An 18,067-nucleotide genomic window follows, 5' to 3' on the forward strand; every position below is an offset into this window, starting at 1 on the left:
TGACGGAAAGTCAGGCAACCTGTCCTGTCCGTCTTTTTGTATCGTGAATTGGAAAGACTGCAAGGGGGAGGGGAGTTGCTTGCGCCCTAAAGGAGGAGTTATTCAGATTCATTGCAGTGGGGGGCGGCGGCTGCAAAACGCACCATTCTTCTTGTTTTTGCTCTGCAAAGCAGCCTTTTCAAGGGTTGGCTTGGGTGACAAAATGTCTTCTGTAGGCGTGGGTTTGTCTCCCTCTCGCTCTTTCTCCCTAAGATGTGTCCGGCATAGGCCAGGGTGCCACTCGAGGCCCAAACCAATTCTGGTTATCGCTTCTCGGCCTTTTGGCTAAGATCAAGTGTAGTATCTGTTCTTATCAGTTTAATATCTGATACGTCCCCTATCTGGGGACCATATATTAAATGGATTTTTAGAACAGGGAGATGGAAAAAGAGCTTGCTCTGTCCACTCCACGCATTGACCTGGTATTGCAGTACCTCCAGGACCGGTGCACCCCTTCTTAACCCAGTTTCCAAAAGCAGAACTCAATTCACCTGATTCATATTAGCCCGATTTAATGAATTGGAAGAAAGCATACGTCTTCATATGCACCTCAATTTGGCCCATTCACTTTTCACACTTCCTCCTTTTGTTTTTTATCTTTCACACTTTTGACTTTCTTTATTCATCCAAATAGCAAACTCATCACCACTCAACCTGACCAACTCGGCTATGTCCCGTGCTGCAGTTCTCTGTCTTATCTAGATCATTTGCAATTGAATGGAATAGATCCCTTTTGGACAAAGTGGATTCACCTGCTGCTGCAGTGACCACAGGTGTGATAAGATCTAGAATTGGCATCTGGTGCGATCTCTCCGCTTCCACTCCAAAGAAAGTTACCTGTTTATTCCTATCATGCATTGGTTTTTGGGGTTTTCTTTGAGTAATGATGATCTCTTTAGTAGTCTGTTGGCGCCCTCTCCTGGAGGAATAGTTTGCTTGCTCTTGGACATTCTAAAAGAGAGGTCATGATAGACATTGAGCTTCTGAGCTCAATTGGGGACAGTCATGGGTGATGAATGTTTGCAACCTGCTGCAAAGCCTCATACCGCAATATAAGGAACGTCAAATACTAAGAAAGGGCGGCCTATGAAAGAATTACTACTTTCAATAAGTACACTTAAACGGCTAATTGGGAATAGAAAAACTGTAAAAAGCCCTCTGAGAAAGCCCCCCTCTAACCTTTGATAGTAAGCTTTTCTGTAGTCTGCCTGTTGATGTATTTTCCGTTTGAACTGTGCACAACATGAAGAGACGGAACACTGGCGGCTTGTCACAATGCCCCCGCTGACATCACAATAGCGCTGCTGCCTAGAAAACAAGCTGCGCAGCAGAAGTTGTTCTTTGGGTGGGAGGGTGGGCTAGTGTAAGGAGGGGGCAAGCTCTTTTTTTCCCGGGTGGTAGGGGGATGACAGGAGAAGGGATGCGGGTGGTGAGAAGGGTACAGAGGGCAGGGTTTGGGGGCTGGGAAGGAAAGGGAAAAGATTAGGGTTTGGGGATGATGAAAGGGCTTTCTACGGGTAAGGATGGCAAAGGGTGGCAGTGACGGAAAGTCAGGCAACCTGTCCTGTCCGTCTTTTTGTATCGTGAATTGGAAAGACTGCAAGGGGGAGGGGAGTTGCTTGCGCCCTAAAGGAGGAGTTATTCAGATTCATTGCAGTGGGGGGCGGCGGCTGCAAAACGCACCATTCTTCTTGTTTTTGCTCTGCAAAGCAGCCTTTTCAAGGGTTGGCTTGGGTGACAAAATGTCTTCTGTAGGCGTGGGTTTGTCTCCCTCTCGCTCTCTCTCCCTAAGATGTGTCCGGCATAGGCCAGGGTGCCACTCGAGGCCCAAACCAATTCTGGTTATCGCTTCTCGGCCTTTTGGCTAAGATCAAGTGTAGTATCTGTTCTTATCAGTTTAATATCTGATACGTCCCCTATCTGGGGACCATATATTAAATGGATTTTTAGAACAGGGAGATGGAAAAAGAGCTTGCTCTGTCCACTCCACGCATTGACCTGGTATTGCAGTACCTCCAGGACCGGTGCACCCCTTCTTAACCCAGTTTCCAAAAGCAGAACTCAATTCACCTGATTCATATTAGCCCGATTTAATGAATTGGAAGAAAGCATACGTCTTCATATGCACCTCAATTTGGCCCATTCACTTTTCACACTTCCTCCTTTTGTTTTTTATCTTTCACACTTTTGACTTTCTTTATTCATCCAAATAGCAAACTCATCACCACTCAACCTGACCAACTCGGCTATGTCCCATGCTGCAGTTCTCTGTCTTATCTAGATCATTTGCAATTGAATGGAATAGATCCCTTTTGGACAAAGTGGATTCACCTGCTGCTGCAGTGACCACAGGTGTGATAAGATCTAGAATTGGCATCTGGTGCGATCTCTCCGCTTCCACTCCAAAGAAAGTTACCTGTTTATTCCTATCATGCATTGGTTTTTGGGGTTTTCTTTGAGTAATGATGATCTCTTTAGTAGTCTGTTGGCGCCCTCTCCTGGAGGAATAGTTTGCTTGCTCTTGGACATTCTAAAAGAGAGGTCATGATAGACATTGAGCTTCTGAGCTCAATTGGGGACAGTCATGGGTGATGAATGTTTGCAACCTGCTGCAAAGCCTCATACCGCAATATAAGGAACGTCAAATACTAAGAAAGGGCGGCCTATGAAAGAATTACTACTTTCAATAAGTACACTTAAACGGCTAATTGGGAATAGAAAAACTGTAAAAAGCCCTCTGAGAAAGCCCCCCTCTAACCTTTGATAGTAAGCTTTTCTGTAGTCTGCCTGTTGATGTATTTTCCGTTTGAACTGTGCACAACATGAAGAGACGGAACACTGGCGGCTTGTCACAATGCCCCCGCTGACATCACAATAGCGCTGCTGCCTAGAAAACAAGCTGCGCAGCAGAAGTTGTTCTTTGGGTGGGAGGGTGGGCTAGTGTAAGGAGGGGGCAAGCTCTTTTTTTCCCGGGTGGTAGGGGGATGACAGGAGAAGGGATGCGGGTGGTGAGAAGGGTACAGAGGGCAGGGTTTGGGGGCTGGGAAGGAAAGGGAAAAGATTAGGGTTTGGGGATGATGAAAGGGCTTTCTACGGGTAAGGATGGCAAAGGGTGGCAGTGACGGAAAGTCAGGCAACCTGTCCTGTCCGTCTTTTTGTATCGTGAATTGGAAAGACTGCAAGGGGGAGGGGAGTTGCTTGCGCCCTAAAGGAGGAGTTATTCAGATTCATTGCAGTGGGGGGCGGCGGCTGCAAAACGCACCATTCTTCTTGTTTTTGCTCTGCAAAGCAGCCTTTTCAAGGGTTGGCTTGGGTGACAAAATGTCTTCTGTAGGCGTGGGTTTGTCTCCCTCTCGCTCTCTCTCCCTAAGATGTGTCCGGCATAGGCCAGGGTGCCACTCGAGGCCCAAACCAATTCTGGTTATCGCTTCTCGGCCTTTTGGCTAAGATCAAGTGTAGTTTGGGAGGGTACTACCTTGGTTGGTGCTGAAAGGTGCCAGGGTATTGCACAACTGCTGGCCTTGGGGGAGTGTGCATCGTAGGATGTCATAGCCCTCTTGTGACGGACGGTTACCTGGGCAACGAGAGGCGGTCACTTTATTATTTTCAAACTCATCCTTCAAAAAAAAAAAAAAAAAAAAAATCTGTTCTTATCAGTTTAATATCTGATACGTCCCCTATCTGGGGACCATATATTAAATGGATTTTTAGAACAGGGAGATGGAAAAAGAGCTTGCTCTGTCCACTCCACGCATTGACCTGGTATTGCAGTACCTCCAGGACCGGTGCACCCCTTCTTAACCCAGTTTCCAAAAGCAGAACTCAATTCACCTGATTCATATTAGCCCGATTTAATGAATTGGAAGAAAGCATACGTCTTCATATGCACCTCAATTTGGCCCATTCACTTTTCACACTTCCTCCTTTTGTTTTTTATCTTTCACACTTTTGACTTTCTTTATTCATCCAAATAGCAAACTCATCACCACTCAACCTGACCAACTCGGCTATGTCCCGTGCTGCAGTTCTCTGTCTTATCTAGATCATTTGCAATTGAATGGAATAGATCCCTTTTGGACAAAGTGGATTCACCTGCTGCTGCAGTGACCACAGGTGTGATAAGATCTAGAATTGGCATCTGGTGCGATCTCTCCGCTTCCACTCCAAAGAAAGTTACCTGTTTATTCCTATCATGCATTGGTTTTTGGGGTTTTCTTTGAGTAATGATGATCTCTTTAGTAGTCTGTTGGCGCCCTCTCCTGGAGGAATAGTTTGCTTGCTCTTGGACATTCTAAAAGAGAGGTCATGATAGACATTGAGCTTCTGAGCTCAATTGGGGACAGTCATGGGTGATGAATGTTTGCAACCTGCTGCAAAGCCTCATACCGCAATATAAGGAACGTCAAATACTAAGAAAGGGCGGCCTATGAAAGAATTACTACTTTCAATAAGTACACTTAAACGGCTAATTGGGAATAGAAAAACTGTAAAAAGCCCTCTGAGAAAGCCCCCCTCTAACCTTTGATAGTAAGCTTTTCTGTAGTCTGCCTGTTGATGTATTTTCCGTTTGAACTGTGCACAACATGAAGAGACGGAACACTGGCGGCTTGTCACAATGCCCCCGCTGACATCACAATAGCGCTGCTGCCTAGAAAACAAGCTGCGCAGCAGAAGTTGTTCTTTGGGTGGGAGGGTGGGCTAGTGTAAGGAGGGGGCAAGCTCTTTTTTTCCCGGGTGGTAGGGGGATGACAGGAGAAGGGATGCGGGTGGTGAGAAGGGTACAGAGGGCAGGGTTTGGGGGCTGGGAAGGAAAGGGAAAAGATTAGGGTTTGGGGATGATGAAAGGGCTTTCTACGGGTAAGGATGGCAAAGGGTGGCAGTGACGGAAAGTCAGGCAACCTGTCCTGTCCGTCTTTTTGTATCGTGAATTGGAAAGACTGCAAGGGGGAGGGGAGTTGCTTGCGCCCTAAAGGAGGAGTTATTCAGATTCATTGCAGTGGGGGGCGGCGGCTGCAAAACGCACCATTCTTCTTGTTTTTGCTCTGCAAAGCAGCCTTTTCAAGGGTTGGCTTGGGTGACAAAATGTCTTCTGTAGGCGTGGGTTTGTCTCCCTCTCGCTCTCTCTCCCTAAGATGTGTCCGGCATAGGCCAGGGTGCCACTCGAGGCCCAAACCAATTCTGGTTATCGCTTCTCGGCCTTTTGGCTAAGATCAAGTGTAGTGTTGTTCGAAGAGGTGGTTTAAGCTCCAGGCCACCTTAGTACAATGATACAATGCACACTGGAAGGTTGCGCTTGCTAGTACTCTGGGTGGATAGTATATTCATCTAGTGGAAAACATGGCCCTACCAGGATCGAGGCTATTAGACTGAGTAAGGGTGGGGGGCTATGGTACAACGTGCCCCAGGACTGACGACCCTGGAGTGAGTCTGAGCTTGCTGGCTTGGGACCCCGGCAAGCCTTGGGCTCTGTAGCACACCGTACCTTGCCTTTTCATACTTTTTGAGCATATTACCCTATCCCGGCCTTCTGGCTAGGAAGGGAAATTTTTATAATCCCGGTCGGAGGTCTGGTCAGCTTTGGGCTGAGAAACTAACACCCGGTTGGAGGTCCGGGTCAGCTTCGGCTGAGAAACCAACACCCGGTTGGAGGTCTGGGTCAGCTTCGGCTGAGAAACCAACACCCGGTTGGAGGTCCGGTTAGCCTTGGGCTGAGAAACCAACACCGGTTGACGGTCCGGGCAGTTTCGGCTGCGAAACCAACAACTAGTAGCTCTCTACTCCACTTGGGTAAGATGCCTGGGTGGACGCTGGGAGCAACGACAAGGCTCAACCAGGCTTCGGCTTGGGGGAGCACCGAAGATCCCTGACCCTTGCTGTGGCCTTCTGGCTCGGAGGGACGGGGTTGATTTTTGGGGACCCTCTCCTCACGGTGGGGTCCACACGAATCCTAGCCTTTGCACTGTTTTTGGTGTGACTTCGGTCATGCATTTTTTGTGGTGCTTTGGAAAGCTTCATTAAATCAAAAAATCTGTTCTTATCAGTTTAATATCTGATACGTCCCCTATCTGGGGACCATATATTAAATGGATTTTTAGAACAGGGAGATGGAAAAAGAGCTTGCTCTGTCCACTCCACGCATTGACCTGGTATTGCAGTACCTCCAGGACCGGTGCACCCCTTCTTAACCCAGTTTCCAAAAGCAGAACTCAATTCACCTGATTCATATTAGCCCGATTTAATGAATTGGAAGAAAGCATACGTCTTCATATGCACCTCAATTTGGCCCATTCACTTTTCACACTTCCTCCTTTTGTTTTTTATCTTTCACACTTTTGACTTTCTTTATTCATCCAAATAGCAAACTCATCACCACTCAACCTGACCAACTCGGCTATGTCCCGTGCTGCAGTTCTCTGTCTTATCTAGATCATTTGCAATTGAATGGAATAGATCCCTTTTGGACAAAGTGGATTCACCTGCTGCTGCAGTGACCACAGGTGTGATAAGATCTAGAATTGGCATCTGGTGCGATCTCTCCGCTTCCACTCCAAAGAAAGTTACCTGTTTATTCCTATCATGCATTGGTTTTTGGGGTTTTCTTTGAGTAATGATGATCTCTTTAGTAGTCTGTTGGCGCCCTCTCCTGGAGGAATAGTTTGCTTGCTCTTGGACATTCTAAAAGAGAGGTCATGATAGACATTGAGCTTCTGAGCTCAATTGGGGACAGTCATGGGTGATGAATGTTTGCAACCTGCTGCAAAGCCTCATACCGCAATATAAGGAACGTCAAATACTAAGAAAGGGCGGCCTATGAAAGAATTACTACTTTCAATAAGTACACTTAAACGGCTAATTGGGAATAGAAAAACTGTAAAAAGCCCTCTGAGAAAGCCCCCCTCTAACCTTTGATAGTAAGCTTTTCTGTAGTCTGCCTGTTGATGTATTTTCCGTTTGAACTGTGCACAACATGAAGAGACGGAACACTGGCGGCTTGTCACAATGCCCCCGCTGACATCACAATAGCGCTGCTGCCTAGAAAACAAGCTGCGCAGCAGAAGTTGTTCTTTGGGTGGGAGGGTGGGCTAGTGTAAGGAGGGGGCAAGCTCTTTTTTTCCCGGGTGGTAGGGGGATGACAGGAGAAGGGATGCGGGTGGTGAGAAGGGTACAGAGGGCAGGGTTTGGGGGCTGGGAAGGAAAGGGAAAAGATTAGGGTTTGGGGATGATGAAAGGGCTTTCTACGGGTAAGGATGGCAAAGGGTGGCAGTGACGGAAAGTCAGGCAACCTGTCCTGTCCGTCTTTTTGTATCGTGAATTGGAAAGACTGCAAGGGGGAGGGGAGTTGCTTGCGCCCTAAAGGAGGAGTTATTCAGATTCATTGCAGTGGGGGGCGGCGGCTGCAAAACGCACCATTCTTCTTGTTTTTGCTCTGCAAAGCAGCCTTTTCAAGGGTTGGCTTGGGTGACAAAATGTCTTCTGTAGGCGTGGGTTTGTCTCCCTCTCGCTCTCTCTCCCTAAGATGTGTCCGGCATAGGCCAGGGTGCCACTCGAGGCCCAAACCAATTCTGGTTATCGCTTCTCGGCCTTTTGGCTAAGATCAAGTGTAGTTTGGGAGGGTACTACCTTGGTTGGTGCTGAAAGGTGCCAGGGTATTGCACAACTGCTGGCCTTGGGGGAGTGTGCATCGTAGGATGTCATAGCCCTCTTGTGACGGACAGTTACCTGGGCAACGAGAGGCGGTCACTTTATTATTTTCAAACTCATCCTTCAAAAAAAAAAAAAAAAAAAAAAAAATCTGTTCTTATCAGTTTAATATCTGATACGTCCCCTATCTGGGGACCATATATTAAATGGATTTTTAGAACAGGGAGATGGAAAAAGAGCTTGCTCTGTCCACTCCACGCATTGACCTGGTATTGCAGTACCTCCAGGACCGGTGCACCCCTTCTTAACCCAGTTTCCAAAAGCAGAACTCAATTCACCTGATTCATATTAGCCCGATTTAATGAATTGGAAGAAAGCATACGTCTTCATATGCACCTCAATTTGGCCCATTCACTTTTCACACTTCCTCCTTTTGTTTTTTATCTTTCACACTTTTGACTTTCTTTATTCATCCAAATAGCAAACTCATCACCACTCAACCTGACCAACTCGGCTATGTCCCGTGCTGCAGTTCTCTGTCTTATCTAGATCATTTGCAATTGAATGGAATAGATCCCTTTTGGACAAAGTGGATTCACCTGCTGCTGCAGTGACCACAGGTGTGATAAGATCTAGAATTGGCATCTGGTGCGATCTCTCCGCTTCCACTCCAAAGAAAGTTACCTGTTTATTCCTATCATGCATTGGTTTTTGGGGTTTTCTTTGAGTAATGATGATCTCTTTAGTAGTCTGTTGGCGCCCTCTCCTGGAGGAATAGTTTGCTTGCTCTTGGACATTCTAAAAGAGAGGTCATGATAGACATTGAGCTTCTGAGCTCAATTGGGGACAGTCATGGGTGATGAATGTTTGCAACCTGCTGCAAAGCCTCATACCGCAATATAAGGAACGTCAAATACTAAGAAAGGGCGGCCTATGAAAGAATTACTACTTTCAATAAGTACACTTAAACGGCTAATTGGGAATAGAAAAACTGTAAAAAGCCCTCTGAGAAAGCCCCCCTCTAACCTTTGATAGTAAGCTTTTCTGTAGTCTGCCTGTTGATGTATTTTCCGTTTGAACTGTGCACAACATGAAGAGACGGAACACTGGCGGCTTGTCACAATGCCCCCGCTGACATTACAATAGCGCTGCTGCCTAGAAAACAAGCTGCGCAGCAGAAGTTGTTCTTTGGGTGGGAGGGTGGGCTAGTGTAAGGAGGGGGCAAGCTCTTTTTTTCCCGGGTGGTAGGGGGATGACAGGAGAAGGGATGCGGGTGGTGAGAAGGGTACAGAGGGCAGGGTTTGGGGGCTGGGAAGGAAAGGGAAAAGATTAGGGTTTGGGGATGATGAAAGGGCTTTCTACGGGTAAGGATGGCAAAGGGTGGCAGTGACGGAAAGTCAGGCAACCTGTCCTGTCCGTCTTTTTGTATCGTGAATTGGAAAGACTGCAAGGGGGAGGGGAGTTGCTTGCGCCCTAAAGGAGGAGTTATTCAGATTCATTGCAGTGGGGGGCGGCGGCTGCAAAACGCAACATTCTTCTTGTTTTTGCTCTGCAAAGCAGCCTTTTCAAGGGTTGGCTTGGGTGACAAAATGTCTTCTGTAGGCGTGGGTTTGTCTCCCTCTCGCTCTCTCTCCCTAAGATGTGTCCGGCATAGGCCAGGGTGCCACTCGAGGCCCAAACCAATTCTGGTTATCGCTTCTCGGCCTTTTGGCTAAGATCAAGTGTAGTATCGTTCGAAAAGGTGGTTTAAGGCTCCGGCCACCTTAGTACAATGATGCAATGCACACTGGAAGGTTGCGCTTGTTAGTACTTTGGGAGGATAGTATATCCATCTAGAGGAAACCATGGCCCTACCAGGATCGAGGCTATTAGACTGAGTAAGTGTGGGGGTTATGGTGCAATGTGCCCCAGGAATGGACACCCTGGAGGGAGTCTGAACTTGCTAGGTTGGGACCCTGGTAAGCCTCAGACTCTGTCGCACGCCGCGCCTTGCCTATTCATACTTTCCAAGCATATTGCCCTATCCCGGCCTTCTGGCTAAGAAGGGAAATTTTTATAATCCCGGTCGGAGGTCCGGTCAGCTTTGGGCTGAGAAACCAACACCCGGTTGGAGGTCCGGGTCAGCTTTGGCTGAGAAACCAACACCCGGTTGGAGGTCCGGTCAGCCTTGGGCTGAGAAACCAACACCGGTTGACGGTCCGGGCAGTCTCGGCTGCGAAACCAACGACTAGTAGCTCCCTACTCCACTTGGGTAAGATGCCTCGGTGGACGCTGGGAGCAACAACAAGGCTCAACCAGGCTTCGGCTTGGGGGAGCACCGAAGATCCCTGACCCTCGCTGTGGCCTTCTGGCTCGGAGGGACGGGGTTGATTTTTGGGGATCCTCTTCTCACGGAGGGGTCCACACGAATCCTAGCCTTTGCTCTGTTTTTGGTGTGACTTCGGTCATGCATTTTTGCGGTGCTTTGGAAAGCTTCATTAAATCAAAAATCTGTTCTTATCAGTTTAATATCTGATACGTCCCCTATCTGGGGACCATATATTAAATGGATTTTTAGAACAGGGAGATGGAAAAAGAGCTTGCTCTGTCCACTCCACGCATTGACCTGGTATTGCAGTACCTCCAGGACCGGTGCACCCCTTCTTAACCCAGTTTCCAAAAGCAGAACTCAATTCACCTGATTCATATTAGCCCGATTTAATGAATTGGAAGAAAGCATACGTCTTCATATGCACCTCAATTTGGCCCATTCACTTTTCACACTTCCTCCTTTTGTTTTTTATCTTTCACACTTTTGACTTTCTTTATTCATCCAAATAGCAAACTCATCACCACTCAACCTGACCAACTCGGCTATGTCCCGTGCTGCAGTTCTCTGTCTTATCTAGATCATTTGCAATTGAATGGAATAGATCCCTTTTGGACAAAGTGGATTCACCTGCTGCTGCAGTGACCACAAGTGTGATAAGATCTAGAATTGGCATCTGGTGCGATCTCTCCGCTTCCACTCCAAAGAAAGTTACCTGTTTATTCCTATCATGCATTGGTTTTTGGGGTTTTCTTTGAGTAATGATGATCTCTTTAGTAGTCTGTTGGCGCCCTCTCCTGGAGGAATAGTTTGCTTGCTCTTGGACATTCTAAAAGAGAGGTCATGATAGACATTGAGCTTCTGAGCTCAATTGGGGACAGTCATGGGTGATGAATGTTTGCAACCTGCTGCAAAGCCTCATACCGCAATATAAGGAACGTCAAATACTAAGAAAGGGCGGCCTATGAAAGAATTACTACTTTCAATAAGTACACTTAAACGGCTAATTGGGAATAGAAAAACTGTAAAAAGCCCTCTGAGAAAGCCCCCCTCTAACCTTTGATAGTAAGCTTTTCTGTAGTCTGCCTGTTGATGTATTTTCCGTTTGAACTGTGCACAACATGAAGAGACGGAACACTGGCGGCTTGTCACAATGCCCCCGCTGACATCACAATAGCGCTGCTGCCTAGAAAACAAGCTGCGCAGCAGAAGTTGTTCTTTGGGTGGGAGGGTGGGCTAGTGTAAGGAGGGGGCAAGCTCTTTTTTTCCCGGGTGGTAGGGGGATGACAGGAGAAGGGATGCGGGTGGTGAGAAGGGTACAGAGGGCAGGGTTTGGGGGCTGGGAAGGAAAGGGAAAAGATTAGGGTTTGGGGATGATGAAAGGGCTTTCTACGGGTAAGGATGGCAAAGGGTGGCAGTGACGGAAAGTCAGGCAACCTGTCCTGTCCGTCTTTTTGTATCGTGAATTGGAAAGACTGCAAGGGGGAGGGGAGTTGCTTGCGCCCTAAAGGAGGAGTTATTCAGATTCATTGCAGTGGGGGGCGGCGGCTGCAAAACGCACCATTCTTCTTGTTTTTGCTCTGCAAAGCAGCCTTTTCAAGGGTTGGCTTGGGTGACAAAATGTCTTCTGTAGGCGTGGGTTTGTCTCCCTCTCGCTCTCTCTCCCTAAGATGTGTCCGGCATAGGCCAGGGTGCCACTCGAGGCCCAAACCAATTCTGGTTATCGCTTCTCGGCCTTTTGGCTAAGATCAAGTGTAGTATCGTTCGAAAAGGTGGTTTAAGGCTCCGGCCACCTTAGTACAATGATGCAATGCACACTGGAAGGTTGCGCTTGTTAGTACTTTGGGAGGATAGTATATCCATCTAGAGGAAACCATGGCCCTACCAGGATCGAGGCTATTAGACTGAGTAAGTGTGGGGGCTATGGTGCAATGTGCCCCAGGATTGACGACCCTGGAGTGAGTCTGAGCTTGCTGGCTTGGGACCCCGGCGAGCCTTGGGCTCTGTAGCACACCGTACCTTGCCCTTTCATACTTTCTGAGCATATTGCTCTATCCCGGCCTTCTGGCTAGGAAGGGAAATTTTTATAATCATGGTCGGAGGTCCGTTCAGCTTTGGGCTGAGAAACCAACACCCGGTTGGAGGTCCGGGTCAGCTTTGGCTGAGAAACCAACACCCGGTTGGAGGTCCGGGTCAGCTTCGGCTGAGAAACCAACACCCGGTTGGAGGTCCGGGTCAGCTTCGGCTGAGAAACCAACACCCGGTTGGAGGTCCGGGTCAGCTTCGGCTGAGAAACCAACACCCGGTTGGAGGTCCGGTTAGCCTTGGGCTGAGAAACCAACACCGGTTGACGGTCCGGGCAGTTTCGGCTGCGAAACCAACAACTAGTAGCTCTCTACTCCACTTGGGTAAGATGCCTGGATGGACGCTGGGAGCAACGACAAGGCTCAACCAGGCTTCGGCTTGGGGGAGCACCGAAGATCCCTGACCCTTGCTGTGGCCTTCTGGCTCGGAGAGACGGGGTTGATTTTTGGGGACCCTCTCCTCACGGAGGGGTCCACACGAATCCTAGCCTTTGCACTGTTTTTGGTGTGACTTCGGTCATGCATTTTTTGCGGTGCTTTGGAAAGCTTCATTAAATCAAAAATCTGTTCTTATCAGTTTAATATCTGATACGTCCCCTATCTGGGGACCATATATTAAATGGATTTTTAGAACAGGGAGATGGAAAAAGAGCTTGCTCTGTCCACTCCACGCATTGACCTGGTATTGCAGTACCTCCAGGACCGGTGCACCCCTTCTTAACCCAGTTTCCAAAAGCAGAACTCAATTCACCTGATTCATATTAGCCCGATTTAATGAATTGGAAGAAAGCATACGTCTTCATATGCACCTCAATTTGGCCCATTCACTTTTCACACTTCCTCCTTTTGTTTTTTATCTTTCACACTTTTGACTTTCTTTATTCATCCAAATAGCAAACTCATCACCACTCAACCTGACCAACTCGGCTATGTCCCGTGCTGCAGTTCTCTGTCTTATCTAGATCATTTGCAATTGAATGGAATAGATCCCTTTTGGACAAAGTGGATTCACCTGCTGCTGCAGTGACCACAGGTGTGATAAGATCTAGAATTGGCATCTGGTGCGATCTCTCCGCTTCCACTCCAAAGAAAGTTACCTGTTTATTCCTATCATGCATTGGTTTTTGGGGTTTTCTTTGAGTAATGATGATCTCTTTAGTAGTCTGTTGGCGCCCTCTCCTGGAGGAATAGTTTGCTTGCTCTTGGACATTCTAAAAGAGAGGTCATGATAGACATTGAGCTTCTGAGCTCAATTGGGGACAGTCATGGGTGATGAATGTTTGCAACCTGCTGCAAAGCCTCATACCGCAATATAAGGAACGTCAAATACTAAGAAAGGGCGGCCTATGAAAGAATTACTACTTTCAATAAGTACACTTAAACGGCTAATTGGGAATAGAAAAACTGTAAAAAGCCCTCTGAGAAAGCCCCCCTCTAACCTTTGATAGTAAGCTTTTCTGTAGTCTGCCTGTTGATGTATTTTCCGTTTGAACTGTGCACAACATGAAGAGACGGAACACTGGCGGCTTGTCACAATGCCCCCGCTGACATCACAATAGCGCTGCTGCCTAGAAAACAAGCTGCGCAGCAGAAGTTGTTCTTTGGGTGGGAGGGTGGGCTAGTGTAAGGAGGGGGCAAGCTCTTTTTTTCCCGGGTGGTAGGGGGATGACAGGAGAAGGGATGCGGGTGGTGAGAAGGGTACAGAGGGCAGGGTTTGGGGGCTGGGAAGAAAAGGGAAAAGATTAGGGTTTGGGGATGATGAAAGGGCTTTCTACGGGTAAGGATGGCAAAGGGTGGCAGTGACGGAAAGTCAGGCAACCTGTCCTGTCCGTCTTTTTGTATCGTGAATTGGAAAGACTGCAAGGGGGAGGGGAGTTGCTTGCGCCCTAAAGGAGGAGTTATTCAGATTCATTGCAGTGGGGGGCGGCGGCTGCAAAACGCACCATTCTTCTTGTTTTTGCTCTGCAAAGCAGCCTTTTCAAGGGTTGGCTTGGGTGACAAAATGTCTTCTGTAGGCGTGGGTTTGTCTCCCTCTCGCTCTCTCTCCCTAAGATGTGTCCGGCATAGGCCAGGGTGCCACTCGAGGCCCAAACCAATTCTGGTTATCGCTTCTCGGCCTTTTGGCTAAGATCAAGTGTAGTGTTGTTCGAAGAGGTGGTTTAAGCTCCAGGCCACCTTAGTACAATGATACAATGCACACTGGAAGGTTGCGCTTGCTAGTACTCTGGGTGGATAGTATATTCATCTAGAGGAAAACATGGCCCTACCAGGATCGAGGCTATTAGACTGAGTAAGGGTGGGGGGCTATGGTACAACGTGCCCCAGGACTGACGACCCTGGAGTGAGTCTGAGCTTGCTGGCTTGGGACCCCGGCAAGCCTTGGGCTCTGTAGCACACCGTACCTTGCCTTTTCATACTTTTTGAGCATATTACCCTATCCCGGCCTTCTGGCTAGGAAGGGAAATTTTTATAATCCCGGTCGGAGGTCTGGTCAGCTTTGGGCTGAGAAACTAACACCCGGTTGGAGGTCTGGGTCAGCTTCGGCTGAGAAACCAACACCCGGTTGGAGGTCTGGGTCAGCTTCGGCTGAGAAACCAACACCCGGTTGGAGGTCCGGTTAGCCTTGGGCTGAGAAACCAACACCGGTTGACGGTCCGGGCAGTTTCGGCTGCGAAACCAACAACTAGTAGCTCTCTACTCCACTTGGGTAAGATGCCTGGGTGGACGCTGGGAGCAACGACAAGGCTCAACCAGGCTTCGGCTTGGGTGAGCACCGAAGATCCCTGATCCTTTCTGTGGCCTTCTGGCTCGGAGGGACGGGGTTGATTTTTGGGGACCCTCTCCTCACGGTGGGGTCCACACGAATCCTAGCCTTTGCACTGTTTTTGGTGTGACTTCGGTCATGCATTTTTTGTGGTGCTTTGGAAAGCTTCATTAAATCAAAAATCTGTTCTTATCAGTTTAATATCTGATACGTCCCCTATCTGGGGACCATATATTAAATGGATTTTTAGAACAGGGAGATGGAAAAAGAGCTTGCTCTGTCCACTCCACGCATTGACCTGGTATTGCAGTACCTCCAGGACCGGTGCACCCCTTCTTAACCCAGTTTCCAAAAGCAGAACTCAATTCACCTGATTCATATTAGCCCGATTTAATGAATTGGAAGAAAGCATACGTCTTCATATGCACCTCAATTTGGCCCATTCACTTTTCACACTTCCTCCTTTTGTTTTTTATCTTTCACACTTTTGACTTTCTTTATTCATCCAAATAGCAAACTCATCACCACTCAACCTGACCAACTCGGCTATGTCCCGTGCTGCAGTTCTCTGTCTTATCTAGATCATTTGCAATTGAATGGAATAGATCCCTTTTGGACAAAGTGGATTCACCTGCTGCTGCAGTGACCACAGGTGTGATAAGATCTAGAATTGGCATCTGGTGCGATCTCTCCGCTTCCACTCCAAAGAAAGTTACCTGTTTATTCCTATCATGCATTGGTTTTTGGGGTTTTCTTTGAGTAATGATGATCTCTTTAGTAGTCTGTTGGCGCCCTCTCCTGGAGGAATAGTTTGCTTGCTCTTGGACATTCTAAAAGAGAGGTCATGATAGACATTGAGCTTCTGAGCTCAATTGGGGACAGTCATGGGTGATGAATGTTTGCAACCTGCTGCAAAGCCTCATACCGCAATATAAGGAACGTCAAATACTAAGAAAGGGCGGCCTATGAAAGAATTACTACTTTCAATAAGTACACTTAAACGGCTAATTGGGAATAGAAAAACTGTAAAAAGCCCTCTGAGAAAGCCCCCCTCTAACCTTTGATAGTAAGCTTTTCTGTAGTCTGCCTGTTGATGTATTTTCCGTTTGAACTGTGCACAACATGAAGAGACGGAACACTGGCGGCTTGTCACAATGCCCCCGCTGACATCACAATAGCGCTGCTGCCTAGAAAACAAGCTGCGCAGCAGAAGTTGTTCTTTGGGTGGGAGGGTGGGCTAGTGTAAGGAGGGGGCAAGCTCTTTTTTTCCCGGGTGGTAGGGGGATGACAGGAGAAGGGATGCGGGTGGTGAGAAGGGTACAGAGGGCAGGGTTTGGGGGCTGGGAAGAAAAGGGAAAAGATTAGGGTTTGGGGATGATGAAAGGGCTTTCTACGGGTAAGGATGGCAAAGGGTGGCAGTGACGGAAAGTCAGGCAACCTGTCCTGTCCGTCTTTTTGTATCGTGAATTGGAAAGACTGCAAGGGGGAGGGGAGTTGCTTGCGCCCTAAAGGAGGAGTTATTCAGATTCATTGCAGTGGGGGGCGGCGGCTGCAAAACGCACCATTCTTCTTGTTTTTGCTCTGCAAAGCAGCCTTTTCAAGGGTTGGCTTGGGTGACAAAATGTCTTCTGTAGGCGTGGGTTTGTCTCCCTCTCGCTCTCTCTCCCTAAGATGTGTCCGGCATAGGCCAGGGTGCCACTCGAGGCCCAAACCAATTCTGGTTATCGCTTCTCGGCCTTTTGGCTAAGATCAAGTGTAGTGTTGTTCGAAGAGGTGGTTTAAGCTCCAGGCCACCTTAGTACAATGATACAATGCACACTGGAAGGTTGCGCTTGCTAGTACTCTGGGTGGATAGTATATTCATCTAGAGGAAAACATGGCCCTACCAGGATCGAGGCTATTAGACTGAGTAAGGGTGGGGGGCTATGGTACAACGTGCCCCAGGACTGACGACCCTGGAGTGAGTCTGAGCTTGCTGGCTTGGGACCCCGGCAAGCCTTGGGCTCTGCAGCACACCGTACCTTGCCTTTTCATACTTTTTGAGCATATTACCCTATCCCGGCCTTCTGGCTAGGAAGGGAAATTTTTATAATCCCGGTCGGAGGTCTGGTCAGCTTTGGGCTGAGAAACTAACACCCGGTTGGAGGTCTGGGTCAGCTTCGGCTGAGAAACCAACACCCGGTTGGAGGTCTGGGTCAGCTTCGGCTGAGAAACCAACACCCGGTTGGAGGTCCGGTTAGCCTTGGGTTGAGAAACCAACACCGGTTGACGGTCCGGGCAGTTTCGGCTGCGAAACCAACAACTAGTAGCTCTCTACTCCACTTGGGTAAGATGCCTGGGTGGACGCTGGGAGCAACGACAAGGCTCAACCATGCTTCGGCTTGGGGGAGCACCGAAGATCCCTGACCCTTGCTGTGGCCTTCTGGCTCGGAGGGACGGGGTTGATTTTTGGGGACCCTCTCCTCACGGTGGGGTCCACACGAATCCTAGCCTTTGCACTGTTTTTGGTGTGACTTCGGTCATGCATTTTTTGTGGTGCTTTGGAAAGCTTCATTAAATCAAAAATCTGTTCTTATCAGTTTAATATCTGATACGTCCCCTATCTGGGGACCATATATTAAATGGATTTTTAGAACAGGGAGATGGAAAAAGAGCTTGCTCTGTCCACTCCACGCATTGACCTGGTATTGCAGTACCTCCAGGACCGGTGCACCCCTTCTTAACCCAGTTTCCAAAAGCAGAACTCAATTCACCTGATTCATATTAGCCCGATTTAATGAATTGGAAGAAAGCATACGTCTTCATATGCACCTCAATTTGGCCCATTCACTTTTCACACTTCCTCCTTTTGTTTTTTATCTTTCACACTTTTGACTTTCTTTATTCATCCAAATAGCAAACTCATCACCACTCAACCTGACCAACTCGGCTATGTCCCGTGCTGCAGTTCTCTGTCTTATCTAGATCATTTGCAATTGAATGGAATAGATCCCTTTTGGACAAAGTGGATTCACCTGCTGCTGCAGTGACCACAGGTGTGATAAGATCTAGAATTGGCATCTGGTGCGATCTCTCCGCTTCCACTCCAAAGAAAGTTACCTGTTTATTCCTATCATGCATTGGTTTTTGGGGTTTTCTTTGAGTAATGATGATCTCTTTAGTAGTCTGTTGGCGCCCTCTCCTGGAGGAATAGTTTGCTTGCTCTTGGACATTCTAAAAGAGAGGTCATGA

The 18,067-nt window shown here is 48.1% G+C and overlaps 9 non-coding genes and 2 pseudogenes across 9 annotated transcripts; all 11 read left to right on the forward strand.

The window, feature by feature from the left end:
• The first annotated feature begins 304 nt into the window (after nt 1–304).
• On the forward strand, nt 305–495 carry LOC142261989 (U2 spliceosomal RNA). The gene has a single exon (XR_012729469.1). It is a non-coding gene; the product is annotated as a U2 spliceosomal RNA (small nuclear RNA).
• A 1,388-nt stretch (nt 496–1,883) lies between these two features.
• LOC142261990 (U2 spliceosomal RNA) lies at nt 1,884–2,074 on the forward strand. The gene has a single exon (XR_012729470.1). It is a non-coding gene; the product is annotated as a U2 spliceosomal RNA (small nuclear RNA).
• Nucleotides 2,075–3,638: 1,564 nt separating this feature from the next.
• Nucleotides 3,639–3,835, forward strand: LOC142261945 (U2 spliceosomal RNA). Its single transcript, XR_012729456.1, has one exon. It is a non-coding gene; the product is annotated as a U2 spliceosomal RNA (small nuclear RNA).
• A 2,190-nt stretch (nt 3,836–6,025) lies between these two features.
• Nucleotides 6,026–6,219, forward strand: LOC142261909 (U2 spliceosomal RNA). The gene has a single exon (XR_012729426.1). It is a non-coding gene; the product is annotated as a U2 spliceosomal RNA (small nuclear RNA).
• Nucleotides 6,220–7,783: 1,564 nt separating this feature from the next.
• LOC142261947 (U2 spliceosomal RNA) lies at nt 7,784–7,983 on the forward strand. Its single transcript, XR_012729458.1, has one exon. It is a non-coding gene; the product is annotated as a U2 spliceosomal RNA (small nuclear RNA).
• Nucleotides 7,984–9,371: 1,388 nt separating this feature from the next.
• LOC142261976 (U2 spliceosomal RNA) lies at nt 9,372–9,513 on the forward strand (annotated as a pseudogene).
• Nucleotides 9,514–10,126: 613 nt separating this feature from the next.
• On the forward strand, nt 10,127–10,322 carry LOC142261923 (U2 spliceosomal RNA). Its single transcript, XR_012729439.1, has one exon. It is a non-coding gene; the product is annotated as a U2 spliceosomal RNA (small nuclear RNA).
• Nucleotides 10,323–11,710: 1,388 nt separating this feature from the next.
• On the forward strand, nt 11,711–11,852 carry LOC142261977 (U2 spliceosomal RNA; annotated as a pseudogene).
• A 743-nt stretch (nt 11,853–12,595) lies between these two features.
• Nucleotides 12,596–12,788, forward strand: LOC142261903 (U2 spliceosomal RNA). The gene has a single exon (XR_012729422.1). It is a non-coding gene; the product is annotated as a U2 spliceosomal RNA (small nuclear RNA).
• A 2,190-nt stretch (nt 12,789–14,978) lies between these two features.
• Nucleotides 14,979–15,171, forward strand: LOC142262007 (U2 spliceosomal RNA). The gene has a single exon (XR_012729481.1). It is a non-coding gene; the product is annotated as a U2 spliceosomal RNA (small nuclear RNA).
• Nucleotides 15,172–17,361: 2,190 nt separating this feature from the next.
• On the forward strand, nt 17,362–17,554 carry LOC142262008 (U2 spliceosomal RNA). The gene has a single exon (XR_012729482.1). It is a non-coding gene; the product is annotated as a U2 spliceosomal RNA (small nuclear RNA).
• Nucleotides 17,555–18,067: the final 513 nt, after the last annotated feature.

This window comes from Anomaloglossus baeobatrachus, unplaced genomic scaffold (genome assembly GCF_048569485.1).
Source record: "Anomaloglossus baeobatrachus isolate aAnoBae1 unplaced genomic scaffold, aAnoBae1.hap1 Scaffold_2405, whole genome shotgun sequence".
In the NCBI taxonomy this organism is placed as follows: domain Eukaryota; kingdom Metazoa; phylum Chordata; class Amphibia; order Anura; family Aromobatidae; genus Anomaloglossus; species Anomaloglossus baeobatrachus.